The 25,636-nt window shown below is 35.6% G+C and overlaps 1 protein-coding gene across 4 annotated transcripts in view; it reads left to right on the top strand.

Moving 5' to 3' along the window:
- Nucleotides 1–25,636, top strand: part of ARHGAP32 (Rho GTPase activating protein 32) — a 299,252-nt gene that overhangs the window by 233,723 nt on the left and 39,893 nt on the right. Inside the window, exon 1 of one of the 4 annotated variants that reach the window (XM_059184859.1) lies at nt 9,690–10,055. The exons of the other annotated variants lie outside the window; for them this stretch is intronic. The gene's annotated coding sequence lies outside the window, so the exon portion shown is untranslated. Of the gene's footprint in view, nt 1–9,689; nt 10,056–25,636 lie in introns of those variants that run through there. 4 annotated transcript variants of the gene reach the window in all.

Genomic DNA, 25,636 nt, shown 5'->3' with positions numbered 1-25,636 from the left:
AGTTCTGGAAGATAAGTTTCTATTAATAAACCTGAATGACACTGTTAATTCTAAATTAGTGATGACATGTAATGACAGCACACCTTCAAAAGCTAATATTTTATCTTTTGTGAGCAGCATTGCAGGGTTGGCATAAGGAAATGTGCATTCTTAATGTATTTTGAAAAGGATGATATGAATTCTCTCAGTCTCAGGCTTGTTTCACACTTTAAAACTGTCTTTGCCTACAGTATAAACAACTTGAATGTTCTATTTATTTTTAACATTGCCATCTGTTACTGTTAGATGCCAAATCTGAAAGATGCAGCTATAGTTTGAGTCTGAAATTTAAAGCTCCCTATATTATTACACAACAAGGGCAATAGGAAAAATTTTCCCTTTGGAGCTCTTCTTAATGATCTCAATATGTTCAATTATTTGTGTATGTAAAAATAAAATCAATGAGTCACCATGTCCCAACCAAGAAAGCAAGGATTCATGCTGCCTTAAGAAGAAGGAGGTGTGGTAGAGTAGGGTTGAGGGGGGAGAGGGAGAGAAGGAGAAAGGAAGACAAGAAGAGGAAAGAAAAGAGGAAGAAAGATAGAAGCTTGTCCATAAGAAACTGGCAGTTAGTTCAGTCACTACAGGTTATGGTTTGATGGTGGTCGATGCGATTGAGATAGAGGGAAGAAGGGAAAGCATATGTGTTTTCTTTCAGTATATCCTGTTCGGAGTTGATGGAACAGTTGGATTTATTTACTGATCTCTTTCTTCAAGTTTTTAGTTTTTCCAGCTATTATCTCTTCAGTGTTTTTTTGTGCAATAGTTGCTTTTTCTCTTTTCCTTTCCACATTGGTTACACTCTGATGTTGTCTCACACATCGTCTTTTCAGTTTGGATACTTTGTTTTGACCTATCTTAGAATTCACTGATTTTTCTCTTCCTGTAGGCTTCTCTTAAGCCCATCTAATAAGCTCCTTTCATTCTTACATATGTTATTTCTTAGATCAACATTTTGTCTTTTTTATAATTTCTGTGGTGGAATTCCTCATTTTCTCACATTAGCTACCTTTTCATATAGAAAGAAAGAAAAAGAGGAGTTGGGGAGGTGGAGAAAGGAGAGAGAGGAAAGTAGGGAGAGGGGGTAAGAGAAAAGCAAAGCAAAGCTTATTTTTGAAGTATGAACTTCTTAAAATGAAGGGCATAGGGAATTTAGAAGGCAGCTATGCTCACCACTATACCACCAATGCCGGCTCATAGGGAATTTAGAGATGCAAAGCCTCTGAAAACAGAAAATTTGAACAGAAATATAAAAATATCTCTTTGAAGGATTGGAAAGTTAATAAAGCAGTAAACACTTACTGAGCTAAGGTTAAGAGGAAGAAGAACATCCTGAAGAGCGACCCCAGTATTATGGAGACATTATTTCCCTAGGGTATCTACTGATGGAGTAGAGAAGGTCACAGTGTTAGTTAGTTCAGAGCCCAATAGGTTAGAGTTGCTGATAAATACCCCAAGTTTTGAGTTAGGAGTTTTGTGGAAATTGATAACTGATTCTAAACTGATTCTAAAATTTATATGGAAATGCAGAGCCCCAAATACCCATGACAATTTCGAAAAAAAAAAAGTGAGAAACTTACTATTTTAAATACCAAGATTTATTTGGTTTTTAAAAAGATGTATTTATTTATTTGAGAGAGAGAGAGCACCAGGATGGGGAGAGGGGGCAAAGGGAGAAAGAAATCCCAAGCAGATTCCTCTCTGTTGAGCTTGATCCCACTACCCTAAGATCACGACCTGAGCCCAACCTGCACCACCCAGGTGCCCCAAGATTTATTGTTAAAACTTCAGTTATTAAGATGATGGTGTTGATTCAAGAGTAGACAAATAGATGAGTGGAACTTAGTGTCCAGAAACAGACCTGTGAATGCAAAGGTGGCATTGCAGAGCATTATCGAAAGGATAGTCATTTCCATAAATGGTGCTAGGTCACCTTGAGATATATATACACATATATGTATATATAATTTTTTTTAATTTAACCTGTATATAAAATCATTTCCAGGAGGAGAGTTACAGATTTGTATGTGAAGGGTAAAACAATAAAACTTTTGGAAGATAATATAGTAGAATATCTTCATGGCTTGTTTTCATGATCTTGGGGCAGATATAAACAGTAATCATAACTGAAAAGCTCAATGATTCAACTTAATTAAAGTTCAGAACTTTATCCTAATAAGCTGTTAAGGTAATGAAGAAGGCAGGCAAGTCACAAAATGAGAAAGATATTTGACAAAGGTCACATAACTAAAGTATGTGAAGAGTCCATAAGAAAAGGACGAATAAACTGATTGAATTGAGTAAAAACTTGAACAGATACTTTAGTAAGCATATGACAAAAAGGTCAACATCATTAGTCTTAGGGAAATGCAATTTGAAATCTTACTGACTAATGCATAGCCACCAGAATGGTTAAAATATAAGAAGAACAATACCAAAGGTTGGCAAGGATATAGATCAGTGGGAATTCTCACATGCTAATTAATAGTGGGAGTACAATGTGGGACAGTCATTGTTTGGCATTATATACTGAATTTGACACATACCCTGTGACCCAGCAGTTTCATTCTTAGATATATATAGAATGCTTATAGCAACTTTAGTCCTAACTGTCAAAAAAACTTGAAAATCTCAGAGGTATTCCATAATGGGATGGATAAATGAAGATACATTCATTGAATGGATTCTTCTACGCCAATGAAAATGAAATGAGTTCAACAATATGGATGAATTTCACAAAAATGAATGTTGAGTCCAGTAAATGTTGAAGGCTGCTTTTTATACATACATACATACACTGTATAATTCCACATAGATAGAGAGAATTCAAAATCATAGAGCTCAAGACTGTTCTGTGGTGTTAGAAGTCAGAATATCAGTTACCTTTGGAAAGAAGGAAGGGGGTTAGATGATTGGGATGGGTAGGACAGAGAAGATTCTGGAGTGCTAGTAATGTTCTGTTGATCCTGGTGGTGATTATACAAGAATGTAATGTTGAGGATCTTTTCATGTGCTAATCGGCCATTTGTAGAAAAATGCCTTGTAAAGTCCTTTGTCATTTTTGAATTGGTCACTTTGCATTTTTTAAGTATACCTCCATCCAGATGAATATTCATTACAGTATGGCTTTAATATTCCGATGTTGGAAATCACATTTTCAAAATAGATTCGCTATTTCCATACTGTAAAATACTCTGCAGCCATCAAAAAGAAAGAGGAAGAGGCATAGGAAATTTTTGTTGTTAAATGAAAAAGCAAAGGACAGCATAGTATGATCCCATTGTAAATTCATAAAAGAGGACCTGGAAGAATACATGCCCAATTGTAGAGGGGAATGGGATTCCAATGGAGATAGCAAGAGACATTTCATTTTTTCTTTGTTTCTGTATTATTTAACCCCTTTACAGTAAACATGTATTACTTTATAAAATATGAAAAAAATGATCGTACCTCCTCTTAATTCCATCCTGTCCAAATAAGTAATTTCCAAGGGTCCTTCTTAATGCACCACCCCATAAAATAGATATTTTCTTTTTCTTTTTTTTTAAGATTTTATTTACTTAAATCACAAGTAGGCAGAGCAGCAGGCAAAGAGAGATGGGGAAGCAGGCTCCCAGCTGAGCAGAGAGCCTGATGCGGGGCTTGATCCCAGGACCCTGAGATCATGACCAGAGCTGAAGGCAGAGGCTTAACCCACTGAGCCACCCATGCGCCCTGATATTTTCTGACAATAGCTCTAACTTCTTAGATATTTTATTTAATTTATGTATATGCATGAAAAGCAGCACAGCTGGAGGGACAAGAGACTAGGCTCCAACTTTGTTTTAATCTCTGTGCCACATTTTACTGTGAGTGCACATCATTTGGCTTCTCTGACTTTTAATTCCCTTATCTAAAAAGTGAGGCAAGATTCCTTTGAAGATTAGGGATAAGACATTTAAAGCCCCTGGATATTTAATAAATGTCAGCTGTATTATTTATTGATATATGCTTAGCACTGTTATGTTATTAAACTCCAGAGAATCACAAACTAGATTTAGTTTACTTAGATATGAAATTAGTATTTATTTGTTGGTAAAATCTTTATGCCAACATGTAATTGTATATCACTGAAAGAAATGAATTACAGTAGTTTTCATGGGACCACGGTCGGGAAGGGAGCCTCTGTCAATGGCCCGTTGAATAGAGTTTGCATTATAAATTTTTGTCTTACTGTTTAGTGACAGCTAAATTTTTTGGTTAGTAGACATAGAAGTAGCTGAGGCCTTCATTTAGGGGGAGGACTTAGTAATTAGATGTAATACTGTTGATATCCTTATATTAAGAAGTAGTTTATAAGGTAACAAATTAACCCAAATATGTAGCATAGTTTTAAAATAAAATTTTTTGTTTGTTTTCTTCTTTTAGGGAACTGGTCCTCTAGTGACTCACTTCCTTTGTTGTTTTACTAATTTTTTTTTTTTTTTTACCAATTTTGCCTGATTATAGTTTTTCCCTTTTCTTTTCTTTCTCTCTCTCTCTTTTTTGTTCCTGAATTGTTTCTGTTTTCTTTCTTTGAGTTTCTCGCACTTTGCTCTTCTGTAACCATGTTTCTTTAACATGTCATTTTATTACGAACTGACCAGACACTTTATATCAAATAAAGTAAGTTACATTTTTACTTACATTATGTGCAGTGAGTTTATGCTTATATTCTGGAGGCTAATCCTTCAAGAATCAGATATTAAAATCGGTACCCTAGGAGGTCTTGATATTAGATACAAAGGAGTACCAAAATGCTAGAAGGCCCTGAGGAATTTGCTTTCAAATACACTGCAAGCCAGAGAATACTATTTTCATACCATGTATCAAGGACAAATAGAAGATTCACACCAGCACGTATCTGTAAAGTGCTTTAGAGCTTGTGGATGCTTGTATTTCCACTATGTGAACTGGAATTCGAATGTTGGTACAATCCTGTGAGGTACTGGGAATAGGGAGAGTATTTCAATCCCCTTCCACACCTGTGTTAACAAGTGGGGCCACTGAGACTCAGGGAGGTCAGATAGCTTGCCTGAGGTTTCACAACTAGGATTTACTGACGCCTTCTGACATCTGGCTGAATCTGTGGCCAACACTTATGTAGCTGTTACTATGTGTCAGGTCCTGCACCAAGACAAAGATTAGCTCGTTTGCCGTTCAGTAACTCAAAATCTAGAATTTGTCCCACTCTAGAATATTGAGTAGAGATACAGTTTGACATTCTCTCTCTCAAAACAAATATTTATTTATTATGTTTAGCTTTTATTATAATAGGAGTGAATGAGAACATATTTGGATTTCCACAAGGCTTCTACCAACAGAAGAGAAATTAGGGCAAAAACTGGATTAAATGGAGGCTGACAAGAAGTGCTTATAGGACCCTGCTTAATATGATTTCAGTTCCGCCATCATCCTTTCTAATGCCTCTCTAATTAATCCAAAAACTATCCTGCAGTCTTTCCTCAAGCCTGCACTTTGGACTCTATTCTGTTCTAGCACTTTCAGCCATCTCCTGTTCCAGTCTTTCTTCCCGTGTGCTCTAACGGGCTCTGCTTCTGTGTGCTCTGAATACACGTGTGCTCAGAGCTTTCCCTGTGCTCCAACTATGCTAGAGCATAAAATGCTCTCCTCCCCAATTCGGCCACTTGCAATCCTCTCTGTTTCAAGATTCAGGCGGTGACCTACTTCCTACATGAGCGCTTCCCTGACCCGTCTCTCCCTCACCCCATCTCCTGTTTACCCCTAGCCAGACTGAATAGCAGCTCTGGCACTTTCTCATGAAATTGCTGTCTCCTCACAAGGGACAAGTATGTCTCATCCATCTTTCTCTCCCTCACAGAAGGTTCGTACAATGCTTGTATAATTAATTACTGTCTCAATATTTACTACTACGATGAATTTTTAGAATACAGCTTTTATCTGGAAATCCCTGGGTTCAGAAAACTTCAGTGATTTCCCTCTGTTCCAGAATTACGTATAAAATCTTTAGTCTAGAATTTGAGGTGCTCTGTAAATACTAGAACTAACTTATCTTTGTGATCTAACTCATATTTAGTGTCAGTAACCCCTTTCCTTACCTTGCAGTATGCTTTGGGGTCTCCCTCCTTCTCTTCGACTATTGATCTTTCTCCTGCCTCAAATGACTTACTGTGTTCTTCACGAAGGCTCTTCAGGCCACTGTGTGCTCATTTTGCTTGACAGATAGTATTAAAAACTGTGTATTCTGATTCAGTGGGCCTAGGGCCAGACCTGAGGCTCTGCATTTCTAATAAACTCCCAGGTAATTCCATGATCCTGGTCCCAAGACTATGTTTTGAATAACAAGGGACAGTATTTTAGTCTGCAGTAGCTATTGTTTGTGTCAGTTATTTGGAAATAGTGTATAGTAATGAGTTCACTTATTTTAAACTTGGTATTTCATTTTTTGTGTCTTTTTTCCTTATCTGCTTGTTGACATATATATTATTTTATCCTGATTTACATCCTCTGTATATAAAACGCTTGTTCTAAAACCATTGATTGATAATTATAAGCATGAATATTTTCTTTTTTTTAAAAGATCCTATTCGCTTATTTGAGATCAAGAGAGAAAGAACGAAAGTGTTTATGCAAGTGCATGAGCTGGCCGTGTTGGGGGAGGAGGAGGGGCAGAGGCATAGGGAGAAGCAGGCTCACACTGAACAGGGAGCCTGACTGGGGCTCCATCTCAGGTCCCTGGGATCATGACCTCAGCCAAAGGCAGATGCTTAACCGACTGAGCCATCCTGTTGCCCCAGACTTGAACAGTTTTCACTCTAGTAATCACAAATGTTTCCTGCCCCTCCTGTATGCCCTTTAGCCAATGCTAGGAATGGGCCCCTAGTGAGTCTTCTCCTTACCCCCAAGTAAGTAAACCTTTTCCATTTTTGGTCATTTCCAGTATTCACTCATTCATTGGTCAGAATTTGCAGAGTACATACTAAGTCTTAGGGCTAAGACAGCAAACACAATAGACAGAAATATTGTCATGTTGGGATTTATATTCAAGTGTGATGAGAGAGAAGAAGGTAAACAAGTAAAATATGCAGTATGGTAGGTCAGTGCTGTAGAAAAATGAAGCCTGGAAGGAGGTGCGGGGGTTAGGAAGAGTGGGGATGTGGCTCATGTGGGGTTGTAATTCCAAAGGAGGGTAGAGTTCTTGGGAAGGGCTCATTAGAAGGTTGCTTTTGAGCAGAGGCCTGAAAGAAATGAAGGGAGCTATGCACTTACCTGGGGGGAGCTTTGCTTGAGGATGCTGAGCTGCACATTTGCCTGGTTTGTCACAGGATTTGCTAGAAGTTTGACTAGAACAGTGAGTGACGTGAGATGTGGTTTGGAGGTGAAGGGAGGGGTCAGGTTCTCTTTGGGACCTGGGTGCCACTGGACGGATTTTGGCTTTCATTTAAAATTAGATGGGAAGACATTAGAAGGTTTTGTGCAGAGCTTTTATTTGACTCGACTGACCTTGTTTAGCGGATCATTTTGGTTGGTGTGTTAAGGAAAGGAGAAGACATGGGCGCAAGAAGAGAGACTGGTAACTGTTGCAATAGGCCTGGCAGGAGGGGGGGTGGCTCAGAGCAGCACGGTAGCTGTGAAAGTGGGGAGAGGTGATTGGATTCTGGATATATTTCTGGCCATGAAACCTGCAGAATTTTTAGACATACTGTGAAATGTTTGAATAATTCAGCTAATTCTTAGAATAGTATGAGTAGAATGTAGCTATTGCCTTTCCAGTGAGCTCCCCTGTTGCTGCCTTCACCCACACAGGTGGGTGAAGGCAGGACAACCTCTACACATTCTGTTAAATACGAGAGAAAAATAACAAGTGACCTGTCCTGGGCCAGAAGCAGTCATTGGAGGACAAAATGTGATCCTTTCAGTCAGCCATTTTGTTTTGACTTTGTATTTTGAATACTTATCATCTCAGAAGAAGTTGCAAAAATAGTACAGAGAAATCGCATATACTCAAAATCCAACTTCTCCCAGTTTTAACATCTTACATAACCTACAACACATTCTCCATACCAAGAAATTGACGTTGTCACATTGCAGTGAAGGAGACTACAGACCTTGCTTTGCATTCAGCACTTTTTGCATCCTCTCATTTTCCTAACATGTATTTTTATATAGCGTAGAATGCAGCCTTTTAGGTTTCAGGTGAGATTTACTGTTATTAATTATGGAATTCTCCTTCACTCTGGCAAACTGTTGTCAAATTTATTGCTAACTGTGCTTAGATGTTAGGTAACACAAGGGACAGAGGAGTTGTATGAAGTATTCCCAGATGGCTTTTCTATAGCATGGACCTCCCCCTCCCTCTTCTTTTTCTCCTTCCTTCCCCTTTTCTTTCCTGTTCTTCTTCCCTTGCCCCCTTCCACCTCCGTGTTGTCTTCAGTACTAATCAAGGAAAGGGTGGGAGGAAGGCTGCTTTTTAGTTTCTATTTTTTTTTTTTTTAAAGGATGGCTTTGCTTCTCCACTCTGAAAAAACTTTAAGAGCGTCATTTCTTACTCAACAAAATCCATAAATCCACAGCTGTTCCACTGGTAAAAATTAACATGTTTTGTTCTTGCCACATACTGGAACTTTCTGTGGTTTTGCCTATTTTAAAATTATATGAATTCATTGGTTCTCTTACTGTGGCCTACCACTTATCAACAATTTTGTATTCAGAGCTATGTTCAGAGAGGAAAGAGAGATTAAATTTGATCGATAGCAGAAGATTTCGGCATAGTACATGGTAAATACTCTCTGGGTATCTTGAATCTGGCAGTTCCTGCTCTTGTGACCTTGTCAGTCCCTTAAGTCCTCTCTCTGCCTTGGTTTCCTCATCTCCAAGATGGGAACAGTATTAGAATCAACTCCATATGGTTATAGGGAAAGACTGTGTAAAATACTTAGAATTATATCTAACACATAGTAGCATTATTTTATCAAGAACAAATATTTGAATGTAGATTTACATTGGTATTCGTAAAAAATAAGTCATTTGTAACAGAAAATATGTTGGTCTCTTACAATTAATTTATTTCTTCAAATCATTTTAAGTAGGTAAACACAGTGCAATACTGTTTTTTAGGATGAATATTGACTCCCTTGAATACTTACATAAGCAGCATTACAATTGGAACACTCGGATAACTTACAAAGGAGGAAGTCATAGGCAGGAAAATTTAATTCTAGATTTTCAATTCTGAAAAATACTTCTTTATTTTCTTCTCCTAATAGATGCTTAACAGGTTGTTGTCTCAGAATTGTTCACACAGAGGCAGTGTAAACTGATCCTTTTTTTCTTTTCTCCATGTTAGTGGAGTAACTAACAATCCTGGGTTGCTGCTGGTTTAGTGATCCAAGCTTTTACTGGCAATACATCTGCTTGATCGCTTTTCTTTCTTCATTGGGCCTGAAGTGCCTCTTTTTTATTGGATACACTCACTGTCTCCCACCCAGGTAACAAATATAAACCACCAAAGAATAAGTAAATTTCTAAAAGATTGCAAGGACAATAAATGGCCAGTTTCCTGCTGGTGTTTCGTGAGCGGGACTCCTCACCTGTGTGAGGTTGATGGGTGGAGCGAGACCGGCCCAGCCTGTTCTGCCAGTGAGTCTGAGTTGGGGCTGGGCCCTTCCTGCAGTGCTGCAGAAGCCATTCGAGCCGAGGGAAGGAGTAAGCTCCTGAAGGCGAGCCTCCTGCCCACACACAAGCCAGCTCGCCTTGGGTAGGGACACCACGTGGCAAAGAAAACTGCAGGAAAGGGGTGCCTGGAAACAGAGCCGGAGCCTAAAAGTGCTGTGGTGATCTAACTCGGACTTATCCTGAGGCGGCTCAGGTCTGAGCTGTGGGGGCTGTGATTCTTCTGCATGCTTGTACACGGAATGCAGAGCTCCTGTGCCCTGTGTCCTGTCGGATCCACTGCTGAGTACAGTCGCTGGGAGTAACTTTAAGTACTGATCCTAAAACCTGTGCCACAGCAAGAGGTAAGGATCTGTCAGTTATTCAAACGCTTGTCTCCAGCAACATTCAGAATATTTCACGGAGTCTGTTTTTACATTTTTGGGGGGATCATGTTTCCTTGATTGCTTTTATGTGCGTGGTTAGTCACTTCATTATTCAGAAAATGAGTAATTGAGCTTTAGTATTTATCATGTTTGTAGAGAGGATTAATTGTTGAAGTAGATTGTACTACATAGGTATTGGGTTATATGTCTTACTTCCCTGGCCAGTTTCAGGAAATTCCCATTTTTCTATTTCAAATCATCTTATATCTTAATGTTTTCTGGACTTGAGGTTAATGTACGAAAGTCTTCATGATTAAAGGAACATACCTTTGTATCATAAACAACCAGCACATTAAAAAACTTTTTCCTGGTGGTTTAATAATATTTCAGTTATTGACTAATGGAAAATGGGCAGTATTGATTAACTAAAAAGAATTTAACAGACTGCATTAAAAGGCTGTTCAAATTAGCATAAGGAAATAACCTTCCAGCCCTTTTACTTCAAGTACTGTGTGTTGTTTTTCCTCATAGGCGTTAATAACCATTTCTGTCCATAAAATATGTAAATTAACTTTTTTCCTGTTGCAGAGATTATTTTTTTTTCAGCATTAGGGTAGAATTCCGTATTTATGGTGTTTCTTTAGAGCTTGGTGACAAATGCTTTTCATTAAGATAGCATGGAAACTGGAATGTTCTCTGAATCACAGATCAGCCCTATTAAGCAGCCGAACGTTTTTCTGATTCTCGGGAATGTTCCACTACCATATAAATGACACCAATATTTTAATTTTCAAAACCATAAATGTGGGAGATTTCAGAATTTACAGTTCTTTTTCATTGTCAGGTTTTTAAAAGCACCTGTTGCTCATGTGATAATGGCTTGAGACCGTAACTCGTTTTTTTAAAGTATCAGGTAGTACTATGTGGTATTCGGCAGGAGGGAACAGAAATCTGAAGTTTCTTAGGTTAAGTTTACATTTAAGATGATTATAGGAAGGACTAGAATGTGATCCCATGTTCATGTGCATCCTTCCTTAGTGATCTCAGCTCTGAATTTAGGAGCTACAACCAGACTTGATTAAGCCGGGCTTGGAAAGCTGACTCAGGTTCTGGCTAGCCCTGTGCTTTGGAGGACTCAACACATTTTTAGACCAAAGGTAAAGAGAAACTATAGTAGTAAAAATAACTCCTGCTTATTAACACTTACTGAGGTAAGTGCTTGGCATATATAATTTTATGTAACCATTATAGTAATCCTGACTGATAGGTATTATTACTGTCATTCTCATTGTGTAGTTGTTGGAATTGAGACTTAAACAGGTCATATACTCAAGAGCTTGCAAATTGGGAAGTGATTAGAGAGTGGGTTCAAAACCTCAGGTCTGTCCGACTGCAAAATCTGTGTCTTACTCTCCTTGCTAATGGTCCTTTTTTTTTTTTTTTTTTTTTTTTTGGTGGTGCAGGCTTTTAAGATTGCCTCTAAATAAAATGTCCTCATTATCAGTTCCACGCTTTCAAATACAGAACCTTTCCACTCTGGCTCCTGGGAAAAACAAAACAAAACAAACAAAAAAAACCTAACCCACAGAAACAAATGAAAAATGACCTATGATCGTATCAGTGTTCCACACCAAACTTTATGGCTTAATAGAGGATTAGATGACATCAAAGTGAATCTGATTATACTTTAATCTACATTTAATCTGTTTTGAATCTAATAAAAAATATAATTTCAAGAAAAGAGTTTTCATACTGTTAAGGTTCTAAATTTTCAGATTTCTAAAACTTCATGTAGTATTTTTGATAGTCTTCTTATCTTTGATGTTACTGAATTCCTAAGAATATGTAATTATTATACTTCAATTTTTATAAGCAAGAATCTATGGATAGATGTCTTCCTGAAATAATTTTTAAGTTTCTTGTCAAATAGTACTAGTTCATCCTGGAAAAATAAGATCCTGGATTATTTAAAAATCCTTATTAGAGATACTTCTGTTATCTGTATATTATATCCCATTCCTGTGTTAGAATCCTTTAGCATCAGAAATTTATATCCACCCCATGTTTCCTCCTACTCTTCTCTGCTAAATTGCAAATCTTTCTGTTCTGTATTTAGAAATGCAATTAGTCAGAGTCTTTTATATAATAACTGAGGTGGTAAAGTCACCAAGTTAAAAAAAATTTTTTTGCTTCATTTTTGTGCAGAGAACAAAACAAATCACATTTATTTTAATTTGTAATTTAAATTTTAAAATAAGAACCTGTAAATTTTAGCAAGAAGAATGTATAGCTTATTTATATCATACTGTAATCAGATAAGCTAAATTTGAGCCTTTTTTGATATTACTGAAATTTATAGCTCCTAGAAAAGTAAATGTGTAATGTAAATAATGAGAGCGTCTTATCTTAACCTGATGACCATTTTCCCGAGGGAACTGTGATTTATAAAGATCTAACATAACCATGCCCTTTCTAATTTATAACTGTTTGTGTGCTCCTCTAGGAAGAGCAGCAGCCTGATCTTGCTTTGGTTTCATTCTTCACTCTGAAAAAGAGATACATTTTTATTCGAATACTCAAATATTTTTTTAACCACAAGCATGCCATTCTGCTTAAGAGTTGTGCTGAATATTCTGAAGAAGCTGTTTGTTGCCCATTTCTGCCTCTCTTTTTCCAAGTGAATTGTTCTTATCTCTTCTGTGCCTGAAAGATTCTTCTCTAAAATTTACTATAGATTTATCTTTTGGATGCCTTCGTGTCATCCACCTGCATTCCAGAGAGCAGTGCCTTTTGAAATGCCTCTTCTCCTAAGTAAATGGAAGCATGCTTGACTTATGTAACTGTTAGTAGCTTTCCAATTTTTCAATCAAGAGCCATTACTGTCAATGCTATTTTTAATTTAGCATTGTGCATGACATTTCTCAAATACCTGGTTTCCTCCCTTTGAGGTTGGAATGTACAGATAGCAAAACTGTTACAGTCGTCCACATTCCCGAACCTCATCCCTGAGCTGGTCTGTGGGTCAGTTCCTTACAGCTGTTACATGCATCCGTTAGAGAACACTTTTTTCTCTCAACTTCCAAAATAATTTACGATACATTGATCAAAAGAGTTTCTGAACTTTCTTGTTCCATAACAATTTCAACAGCATATTAAGATTTAATACTCAAATTTATCTAAAGGTTTTCTAGGACATCTACTTTTGGTGGTGGGCAAAGACGAAGAGACATGAAATTCAAGGATGAAACTTCTGTACTCTTGCTTTAAAAATGAAAAGTAATTCCGAGGGAGACAGTGAGGATTTTACATTTTGAGTATAAATCTGATAGAAATAAGTTTTTGGAAGTTCAGAACCTGTAGATCATATTTACCTTTTTTTTCTATTACTGCAGCAAATTCTGGAAACCTAATTCAAAAATTAATCTTTATAAATTATATAGCATTTTCTAGTAAAAACAATACTATAAATGGCCATTGTACTGTTTACCAAGGATTTGCTGGCAAATAAAAAAAATAATAGTATCTCATACAATGTAATCAACAACTCTGAATGCCTTTAACAATTAAAGATAGTATAATTATGCATCAAGTTCTGGAAATAGTTATATAAGCATGTTGTATAAATTAGTTATATAAGAACTCCTTACTACTATTTTAAGTTTTCATGGAGAAAAAGAAATAAAATGATTCAACTAAAATTATTTTTACTTAAAAGTGCTAAACCTAATATACTATGCATAAAACAGTAACATTTAACAGTGATCTTTCTATCTTAAATTTTTATACCACCCTTTTCCAAGATCATTAGAAAGCCTGATTTATTTTTTTTTATATAGCTCTTTGATTTATTTATTTTTTTATATAGCTCTTTGATGAAGTTTTAAATGATGCCCTTTCTTTCCTACTGATGAATTTTTCTACAGCAAAGACATTTTCCAAGACTTGAGAGCTTTCTTTGCTTTTCTAACATTTTATTTTGTCAGAGTATTTCATGTCAGCTCATTTCATGAGCTGGGGACAGAGGGAAAGGGAGAAGTAGACTACCTGCTGAGCAGGGAGCCCATGCGGGGCTTGAACCCAAGACCCTGGGATCTCATGACCTGAGCTGAAGGCAGATGCTTAACCAACTGAGCCACCTAGATGCCCCTGTTCTTATCACTTTTAAGAAGAAAATTCTAGTGATCAGATAACTGGGTTATATTTTGAGTTTTAAATCATTTAGAGTTTGATACTAACACGGACTGAGTTTAGATAGAGTAAACACTCAATAAATATTAGCTGTACTATAATTATTTTTATAATATTACTATATCATGGATATTACTATTTCTAAATTTTCCTTCATTTTTGGGGGGTTAGGATTCAATTTTTGTTTTGCCCTTGGGCCATGGGTGGAGCCAGGTTGAGAGAGATCTAACACAAAATAGACCAGAAGATTTTGAGAGATAAAAGAGTCAGGGACGGAATTTCTTGGACATATTCTTATTCCATCAAGTAAAAAGTTACTCTTAAGTTCGGTGCACAAGAAGCTCCTTTACTCTGATTTGGAGGGTGTTTTTTGAAAGATCAAAGAAACATCATTAGAGTTATTTTTGTGTATTTTCACTTACTGACTTAAAGAACTTCCTTTATGTCCTTCATCCTAAAAGCTTTATATATGTTAAAATTCTTTTATATTATGCAAAAGGAAAAGTTACAGACATTCTGTAGTACTCAGAAAAGTGATTTGGGTTCAGTTTATTTTGTGACTTACATTTGAGTCACGTTAGAATCTTAACTATCTAGAAATTTTTCTTTAAAAGGTTTGTAGAATTATTATTCTAGTGAATCACAGCTTAATTTCTGAGTTCATTTAATTTCAAATAAAAGCTTTGTTGGTTAGTTTGGACTAATTCAATTGATCCTCAGAGCTATAAAGTAAATAAGAATTATATTAGATTTTCTCCGGCATGAGTGTTTACTACACTGGTTCCAAAGCTATGTTTCTCAGTTGCCCAAAGATCCTTTCAGGACATATGACAGTGCGTACTAAAAATAAGTTAATTTTTGTATCTCTTGTCAATATCCCTATTAATAAATGTGAAAATACTAAGTATTTTCAGTTCACTTCAGGTCTTTAGACTGCAAATCTTCAATCTATGCCATATTTTTTTGCTGCTGTTTAAGGCATCAGTAATTTTGGAATTATTTGTCTATACTTATACTGTATAGAATTATTTTATTTCTGTTCCTTTATTGAAAGTCACTTCTAATATGTTTACAGTACTCCCTTGTTTATTACAGTTTTTAAGATGGAACTTGGGCTTGAGACGTTATTTTTTTAAACTACTGTTTCCTTCTCAAGTCTCTTGCACTCATTTACATCCATGCAAAGGATACAAGGGTAGTAGGAGTAAAGGGAACTTATCATAGAAGTATAAAACCAAGACCTTTTTTTTTTTTAAGATTTGTTATTTATTTTTTTGACAGAGAGGTAGTGAGAGAGAGAACACAAGAGGGGGAGTGAGAGAGAACCAGGCTTCCTTCTGAGCAGGGAGCCTGATGTGGGGCTTGATCCCAGGACCCTGGGATCAGGACCTGGACCAAAGGCAGATGCTTAATGACTGAGCCACCCAGGTGTCCCTAAAAGTAAGACTTTTAAAAGTGGGTGTAAATTTAGTTTGCCACACTCAAAGCTTAAACAAGACAAACTAAATGATCTTCTTAAGATATGCAAAGAAATTATGTGATAAAGGTTAACAGTTGTTTATTTATCTTGGCAATTAAACATAGGGAATTTCTTGAATATAGTTAAGCTCTCCATCCAAAAACCCCAAGAAAATTTTATTCATAATGGTGAGACTTAAGAAACAATCTATATAAGTCAAGAATAAGATAATTGTTTATTGGAAATTCAGTGATATTAAGTAAGTTAAAGGATTGGAAAGGAAGAAGCAAATGAACAAATCTTTTTATCTACAAGTTAAAAATCTACTCTTACTTAATCCTCATAGCATCATAATTCTGTTAGGTAGATTTTTAACTTTTTCCTAGATGAGGAAAATGAAGGACTGAAAGTTACATACTTCTCAGGGGAACAACTGGAAGGAATCAGTGGTCCTTCACAGCACGGTAATTGTATTTTTATATACTAGTGACAATTAGAAAATAAAATTTAGAAAATAGTACCATTTGCATTAGCAGCAAAAACCATAAAGTTCCTGAGAATAGCTATAACAAAAGTTCATATGACCTTTATGGGGAAAGATTAGAAAAATTTACTGAAGGATGTGAAAAATCAATCTTAAATAAGTGAAGAGATTTACTGTGTTTATGGACAGGAAGGTTCAATGTTATAAGCCAGTTTTCATCCAGAATAATCTATAATTCAATGCAGCTTTAATCAGATTCTCCCCCATTTTTTTTCCTTCTTTAACTTGGCAGGCTGATTCTAAAATTCATATGAAAAAAGTAAAAGGCCAAAGATATAAAGGCTATTTTAAAGAGTAAGTAGAGGGGCCTCTTGCTCTAGATATTAAGACTTAGAAAGTGTAAGAACTTAAGAAATTGAGGTACAAATGGAGGGAGAGAGACTGACAGAATTGAGAGAACTCAGAAACAGACCCCTAACACACTGTACACATCTTTCTTTTTTTTTGTCTTTTAAAAAAAAATTATTTGTTCATTTGGCAGAGAGAGACACAGCAAGAGAGGAAACACAAGCAGGGGGAGTGGGAGAGAGAGAAGCAGGCTTCCTGCTGAGCAGGGAGCCCTATGCAATGTGGGGCTGGATCCCAGGACTCTGGGGGATCGTGACCTTTGCCAAAGGTAGACACTTAACGATTGAGCCACCCAGGCGCCACACATCTTTCACTTAAGAATCAATAATCTTAAAGATTAGGGGTCAAAAGTGAATATTCAGTAGAAGGTGATGAAATTACTGGTTATGAAGAAGGGAAAAAAATAATATGATTATATCTCAACCCCATTCTAATCATACAGAAGTTCCAAAAAAAAAAAAAAAGGGAAATAGAGGAAATAGGACATGTTTTTGACCTTACTCATTTCCTTACTTGAAAGCTATGGAAACCATACTTAAAGTCATTTTAAAATCTGTGCAATAAAAGATAAGTCACAGACTGGGAGAAGATATTTGTAATGTGAATAATTAACAAAGGATTCATTTCTAGATTATATAAAGAATTCTTGTTCATCAGTAAGAAGAAGACGACATCAAACAGTAAAGTGGGCAAAGGGTATGAACATTTATTTCACTGAAGAGCAAAAGGGAATGGCCAATAAATGGATGAAATATTGCTTAACCTGATTGTCAAGTATAGAAACGCATATTAAAGTGGGAGAAAATTTCATACTAATCAGTTTGGTATCAGATAATGAAATGAAGACTGGGAACCCAAAAATTCATCCTTTGAGAGTATACATTTTGATAAATCATTTTAGAGAGTATTTTAGCAAAGTTGAAATATGGTTGAAAAATAATATCCTCTACAACCCACATCTGAACTTGAGTGCTGTCCAGGGAAAACACTTAAGAGTTGCTCAATGCAATATCGGTGGTAATAACAAAAACTTGGGAACTCCCTCAATGACAGTCAGTAGGAGAAGAGAAGTCTGAGTGGTGGTATATACTTATGAGGGAATCCTGTAATGTAGTTAAAATGCATATACTGAATCACAATTACATATTTTGAAAATATATAATTTGGGAGAAGGTTTAATATAGTATGATTCCATTTCTGCCTATTTTAAAAACATTTAAATGATAGGATATATTCTTTATGATTACATACATGTGTAAAGTATAAAAACTTATGTCATCAATTAGCCAATACATAGTAATAAAAAAGGGCAATTTTATAGTGCTCCCCTGAATGGCAAGCTAGAAAAACAGACAAATAGAAAGCAATTATAGAAACCTATACTAAGATGGGTCTGTTCATTATTTGGATTGTGGTGGTGGTTTCAAAGGTATATGTGCATGTCAAGACATATTGAATTATATATTTTAAACTTAGTTTATCGTATGTCAACTGTACCTCAATGAAGCTCTCTAAAATTTTTTAAAAAACAAACACAAAAAAGTATATGTGGTAATAATACTGAATTCCTGATAAAGGTTCTCTCTATATGAGTATGGGATTGGAGAAGATAACCGTGCTCTATATTTGTAGTGCTTAGTTTTTTTTTTTTAATTTAAAAAAAGGAAAAATGAATCTGAGGAAATATATGGCTAAATGTTAAGACTGAAAAGCTAGATGATATGCACATCGATATTGTCATATAATTCTCTTAAACTTTTCTATATAATCAAAAATATTTTTTAAAGTAAGCATACCTATACAGGGCTCTACTACTACTAACAGTTGCTTGTTTTATTTTTTTTTCTTCTGATATTTTGATTATTTTAATTTATTTTTTATTTTCAGCATAACAGTATTCATTATTTTTGCACCACACCCAGTGCTCCATGCAATCCGTGCCCTCTATAATACCCACCACCTGGTACCCCGACCTCCCACCCCCCGCCCCTTCAAAACCCTCAGATTGTTTTTCAGAGTCCTTAATTTTTGATTACCCAGGACCTCCTAACCCAGGCCTAGTTTTCTGGTCACGTTTTCCCATCAGTTTGGCCTGAAAACAGTCTAAGCAAGTTTTAGGCCAGTAGGCTTTTAAATAGTAGTGAGGTTAAAACTAAGCATGTACTACAATAGACTTCCCCCGCCCCCCAACAGTTTTTTTCTGCTGGAGCCTGGGTGGCTCAGTCAGTTAAGCATTGCCTTTGGCTCAGGTCATGTTCCCAGGGTTCTAGGATTGAGCCCTGCATCGGGCTACCTGCTCAGTGGGGAGTCTGCTTCTCTCTCAGCCTGCTGCTCCCCCTGCCTGTGCTCTCTCTGTGTGTGTGTGTGTGTCAAATAAATAAATAAAGTCTTTTTAAAAAAAATATTTTAAAAAAAAAGTTTTATATTTTTTTTCTTAAAATTCATTTTTAGGATACTCCTTTGAAGAGCAGAACTTTAGAACTTACTAGTCCGTGTATATAAGAACAAAGTGAGAAAGTCATTTTGATGTTTCTTAGAGGAAAATCCTTTCTTCATGCTTATTGGTATGACTAGATATATTATTTAGCCTTAACTAAAAGCAAGTTTATGGAATTTTGTTTTTAAACTCAAATATTTTCATATTTGTTTAACAAAATGTTTCAAAGTTTGCAACAGAGACAAAGCTTGGGAGGTTATAAGATCCTTAAATATCATGTAGTCCTGTTACCTGTCAGAATTCCAGTTCTCTTCCCCTGTTAAATTTCCACCAAATGGCATCGAATATGTGTTTAAAAACTTCAAGCAAAAAAGGATATTGTGCACAATCGTGAAAATCCACTGGACACGCTAAACATTATTTTCATACTTTATTGTACCTTAGGTTTAGTAATAATAATCTCCTTAAGTATTATACATCCCACCGTTACTCTGCTTGACTTTATGAATTTATTACTGATCTTAGAACTCTGTGCTTATGATCAAATAAACCTAATGCTGCGATCCTTATCTGGCACAAATATCTTGTAATTTAATATCCTGAGAAATTAATGTAAGCCCCGCATTCAAATCAGTCTAGAAGATTTCTGAGACCCACCCAGTTTAGAGAAGCCTGGTTTCGGTGAAATACTGAGAAAGTAAGGAATCTTTGGTTTTGCTAGAGCAAAATTATGCTGTGTAATTAGCAACACCTGGTGCCCCATATCTCCATGTCAAGGTTCACTATGGCCTACTGAACTGTATGCTTTTAGTGTACCCTGTAAGCTGGTTATTGGTATCATAAAGATCTACCTTGGAGATACTATGTTGTGTGTCATACTGCTAAAGCTTTTAACTACTGGAAAGACTGGTCTAGTTGGGTTTTTCTGTGTGTGTACCCCTGGGGATAAAAATATATGTTTATAAAAAATAAAAAATTATATTAAAATTTCAAAAAAAAATAAATAAATAAAAATAAAAATGTAAAGATAAAAAAAAAAAAACAAAAAACAAAACAAAAAAAAAAACCGCAGATGTAAAAATCTATCCTGTGTGAGGAACATGGAAGAAGTTAGCATTGTGGCCCATGTTGCATTTCAACTCCAGAAAAGGGAATTTGAATATAAACTGGCATGATTTGCTTTTGTGTAAATATTGTTTGTGTTTTACTCTTGATCTTTGATCTGTTTTATCTGTTGAAATGCTGTTCACCATTTTCGTTTCTGTAATCCAGCATGTTTGGTGGACCTTAACCCTAACACCCTTATGGTGGCGTCCTAGTTTCCTTTGTTGAAACGGGTTTATAAGCACTTAACTGTCTAAAGCCAAATCTCTACTCTACCTTCCTCAATAGAAGTCTTCTGATGTGAATGACAGTATTCCATAATTCTCTTCCTCAAAAGGTAGATTCATTAACTTAGTTTTCTGGTTTGTTATAAAGCAGTGGGTGGGGACAGTGTCCGTGTCCGCAGTAAGCTTTTTCTGGCCATATTACTACCTAAGAAATGGGAAGGAAATATAAAGAACAAATTAATACAAAGAGACATTTATATTTGGAAGTATGGTTAGATATTCAAATTTGAGTATAACTAAATTGAATATTTTTATTAAATTCCCAATACAATGAAATTTATCCATCTAGATGGATAACTCATTATTCAGTTAGGGATGCCAGAGCCTTTTACCACAACTGTCTCTACCACAGTGGACAGTTAGATGAACAACAATAATGACAACACTATAACTGTGTAGAACATAGTTTAATCTTACTTTGAAGACTTAGAAGTCATTTAAGACTGTATGTCCAGTTATTATTTATCAACATTGGTTATTTTGGTATCTCAGATTGGAATTATAGATTAGTAGGTAGAGATCACACACACACCCATCCCAGTCTCATTACAAGTTGGATTTAAAGTTCCCACTTTATTTTAATGGGGTTTTTTGTTGTTGTTTTGGGTTTTTTTTTGAAAGGTAGCAGAAGCAAGGTACCCAGCTACACAGAGTAGAAGCCAGGTTGTACATATGTTGGCAACATTTCCCAGGAGCCTCAGGTGCCAAATGGGATCACAGGGTTGGTGATGACACTCTCCATTGGTTCTAATTTTGTCCCCGCCCTTACTTAATTGAGTCTTATGTCAGTATTTAGGAAAAATTAGCATGAACAGTCTTGACCCTAACAGAAAAAGATGGCCAAGTTTCCTTGTTCTTGAGCCAAACTTAGCATATCAAAAGTGGAGTCAGAGCTGTCTTGTGTCCTGGAAAATGCAGTTCTACATAGGCTGCTCTCTGACTAATGTAATTTTATTGTGTATGAGAGTTTGGTTGGAAGATCATGATTATAATTTATTTCCATACAGTTATCACTGAATTATGAATGTGTGTATTTCCTGGTTAGCACAGAATTAATTCCACTCATTCCAGATATGATACTGCTAATTGCTGTGAAGAAATCTATTCCTTTCTCTCCTAGCGGGGTACCCAGTTCAGTATGGCAAACGACTCATGAACTTTTTAAAACTGTTCTAGCTCAGTTTGTACTGAAAAACTGTCATTCTCTTCCTTTCTTTTGGGGAGTGTTACTATGGACACATAAATTTTTATTTATTTGATGTTTTACAGTAAGTTGTCATCACTGGTTATGATGTTCGAATTTTCATTATGTCCCACAGCTGGCCAGTGGGAATCTTTTCACCTGTCGTCTTGGCACGGCTTCTTCTGGGTGTGGGTGTTGCCCTTGCTGTTACAACAGAATTTCCCCATCTCACCTTGTGCTTTTTGCTGTCAACTTGCAAACAGCCATTTCTCCAAGGAGTCTTGCTTTATTTCATTAAGGAATGATATTTAGCAAACTCACTCCTGAGATCAAAGGTGTTCATTGCAACTGGAATGTTATTGTTTCTAAACCTTTTCATTGACAAGAGCTTAGAAGAAATATGTATTTTAATTTGAAGTTCATGTTCACATTTCCAATTCAAGAGAACATTACTGGGGTTTTTCCTTGATTTCTTTGATTTTCTAATTGAATCACCTTTCTCTCACACTGAAAACCTTCGTTCCTAACAACATTCATACATTTGTCCTACAATATGTATAAAATTACTTCAGAATCACTCTTCCAATATTATTACCAATAGTAAAACAGTTGAATGAAGTTAAATATTACTTTGTAATTTTTTTTGGTCTTAGAATATATTCCCCTAAGCATGGCCAATTTACTCTTTCCAAGTAATTTAAAGTAGTTGCTCTCTGTTGACAATGTTACCAAGTTGGTATTTAGATACATTGTTTCAGATTATTTTCAAAATTAGGATTTGCTTTTTTAATGTTCTAAATTCTATTTTGAACATGTGAAAGGAATGTTAACATAATTTAAAAATGAAGCTATATAAAAAGGTATATATATTCAGAGCAATTTTACTTTCTTCACCCATTTTCTTTACCCATTTTTATTAATTTCTGTTTTATCCTTCTAGTGTTTCTCTTTGCAAAAATAAACTCTTAGGTGCACACATACATGTGTTTGTGTTAATTTATGTGTGTTTGATATATGCATTCCCCATTCTTCTACTAAGTATAATGTTCTCTACCTTCCTTTTTGACTTAATATGTTCTGGGGATTACTCTGTATCAGTAGGTAGAGATCGTCCTTTAAAAAAAAAAAAAAGCCAAACACAGGGCAGCTGGGTGGCTCCGTCAGTTAAGCGTCTGCTTTCAGCTCAGGTCATGATTATCAGGGTCCTTGAATGGAGCCAGAATCATAGTTAACTCATCCAGTTCCCTGTTAATGCACATTTGAGTTTCTAAAACACAAATTGGGTTATTTTCAAAGTAACTTTTCTAAAATATTTAAACTGTTCAGTGTGTTCTCACTGCTGGCAATCCAGGCTCTATACAAAGGCCTTTGCATACCTCTTCAACCTCATTTCATACCACTGTCTTCCTCTCCCACAGTTCTCGGTGCCTTACAGATCCGATGTGACTTCTTCTTACCTTCCTACCCTGACCAGCCCATCCAGTATAGTTTCTTTCCCCTTGCCATTATTCCTTCACTCTGTTTCCTTACAAGCTGTTAAAAGCAATCTGAAATTACCTGGTTGCCTTCATTTAGGCAATATCACATAGAGTTGGGTTTTGAGCCAGACCTCCTGATCTTGAATCCTAGTTATATGGCCTTTGACTATTACTTAGCTCTCTGTGCCTGTGCCTTAGTTTCCTCATCTGAAAAGGGGGATAATAATAGTAGTTTCCTTACAGGGCTCTGTGAGAAAGGAATGGTCAGTAAATAAAAACACTTGTGTAGTTGCTATGTGTAGGAAGTTGCACTTCCTAAGTATAAAATAAATGCTGGCTATGTTGGTATTTTTATTTAGTTGTTCATTGTCTTTCTTCCTTCAGTAAGCTATGTGACAGCAAAGAGCTTGCCTAAGTTGTTCCCCACTGTAATCTCAGGACTTGGAACATTTCCTAAGAAATAGTAGGCACTTTCATATTTGTTGCTGAATGAATAATACTTGAAGTTCAATTCCTCTTCCTATGAGACATTCTTGAAGATTGGAGACCAAAAGAATGCTCTCTCATATACATCATATGCGGTTGTCAAATTCAACTCAGATTTTTATCAAATTTGTCATCAAAGGACGAATGCCTACTATTAACATGTATCTTGGAAGTTCTGGCCAATTATGAAAATCTGAAACAGAAGTAAAAACTTACTCCTATCAGAAAAAAGGACAGAGTTACCATTATTTGCTTTGATGGAATTATATATCCATGAAATCCAAAAGGATCAATAAAAAATCCTTTTAAAATTGTTGAGAGTTTAGTAAATGATCAGATTTGAACTATAAATAAAGAAATTGTTTTTCAGTATACCAATAATTACCAGTTAAAGCCATAGTTGAAGAAAAGTACTATTCTACAAGAGGAGTAACAAATGCAGACTACTTAGGAATATTCCTAACCAGACATTTTTGTGGAATGTATCTTTTCATAAGGAAAAATAGAAAACTTACTGAGAGGTAAGAGGTTTAGAAAAATGATGACACACCCTGTTTCCAGATGATAATATTGAATATTGTAGAAACTAAAATTCTTTCAAATTATATCACTGTAATGTTGATACATAAAAAAGTTCAGTTATTGAAAAAAACCAAACTCATTTATACTTTTTTAATAAATCTTATCAAAATTATTTTAAAGTTTATGTAGAAAGTGTTTGAGAATGAACAGAAATGGTTTGATGGCCATTCTTTAACAGAGATGCTTAACACATTATCTGCTATCAACTAGGGGAGTACAATACTCCTACAAATCCAGTGACTTTTAATATAGTAATATTATGTGTGAAATACTTCTGAAGTTACCCAAGTATGCTGTAAATGTCTCACTAGCAGGAGAGTGCATGGTTTACATTTACAACAAGGAACCTTAGATAGAAAAGAGGTTGTAATTTACCCAGATTTTCAGGGCTTGTCAGTAGATACAGCATCAAAATTATTCTGACAATTCTAAGTAAATTTTAAATAATGAATGTAGAAAAATAAATTCCTTATTTAATCTGTGTTGGGTCTATGATGACTACCTTGTTACAGTTTGCGTAGGATTTCCTGGTTTTAACACTGATAATCTCATGTTCTAGGAAAAATGGGCAACTCATAATGGTTGATCACCCTCATACAGTTCATAGAAAAGATGCTTCTATCTGTAAATATTATTTCTCATAAAATGGAAAGATATAGAAGGCAAATGGCTGATCTGATCCATAAATCCCATCAAAGGCCATCTTGGAGTTCCCCAGGTCACATGTTCTTTCAATACACAGAGTTCCTACAAGAGGCTTCATGAGTTCAGGGGACTTAAGATTTGGGGGTCACTCAAGGATCTTTACATGGTAGGATTCAGTAAGACTCCCACTAATTGTTGGCAGAGTGAGTAGGAGTTTTGAGGCCATTGTGGCTTCTCTCTCACAGCTAATCTCTAGTTGTTATATGTTGACTTTTAGAGTAATTTTTCCTTTAGGTTGCGCTTTTCAGAAGTCATTTTTTCCAGGGATTTGATTGTTTTCAATTTTTTGGCTGTTGTCTTTCTCAATATATGGGTCAGTGGGTATATTTTACTGCATAAAAATGTACTTATTTCTTGCCTATATCTAAGAGGAATTAAGGTGACATATTAATATGTTATAGAAGTATGTTAATAGACTATCTGATTTTTTTTATATTGTATATGTATTTTATATAGCTATTAGTTTGACAAGTGTGTTCTATATCTTAATGGGATTATCCTCTTTATAAAACAAGAAAGAGGGATTTGTTTCTTTTTTCAGTTTTTTTTCCGGTTAACAAAAACTTTAAAAATTCTAACCACCACGTAAAATATTTTAGAAATTTACTAAAAATGTAAACCACATTTACACATTTTAGGTCTTACCTATTATAAAGATTTCCAAAGGAATATAGTAGAGTAAAACTCAAGTCCCATTCATAATCCTGTAGCATCCTTGGGTATGCCTTGGGAAGATGGCTGGTTTACCAATCTTGATTT

This window comes from Mustela lutreola, chromosome 1 (assembly GCF_030435805.1).
Source record: "Mustela lutreola isolate mMusLut2 chromosome 1, mMusLut2.pri, whole genome shotgun sequence".
In the NCBI taxonomy this organism is placed as follows: domain Eukaryota; kingdom Metazoa; phylum Chordata; class Mammalia; order Carnivora; family Mustelidae; genus Mustela; species Mustela lutreola.
This window is presented reverse-complemented; position numbering and strand designations above follow the sequence as displayed.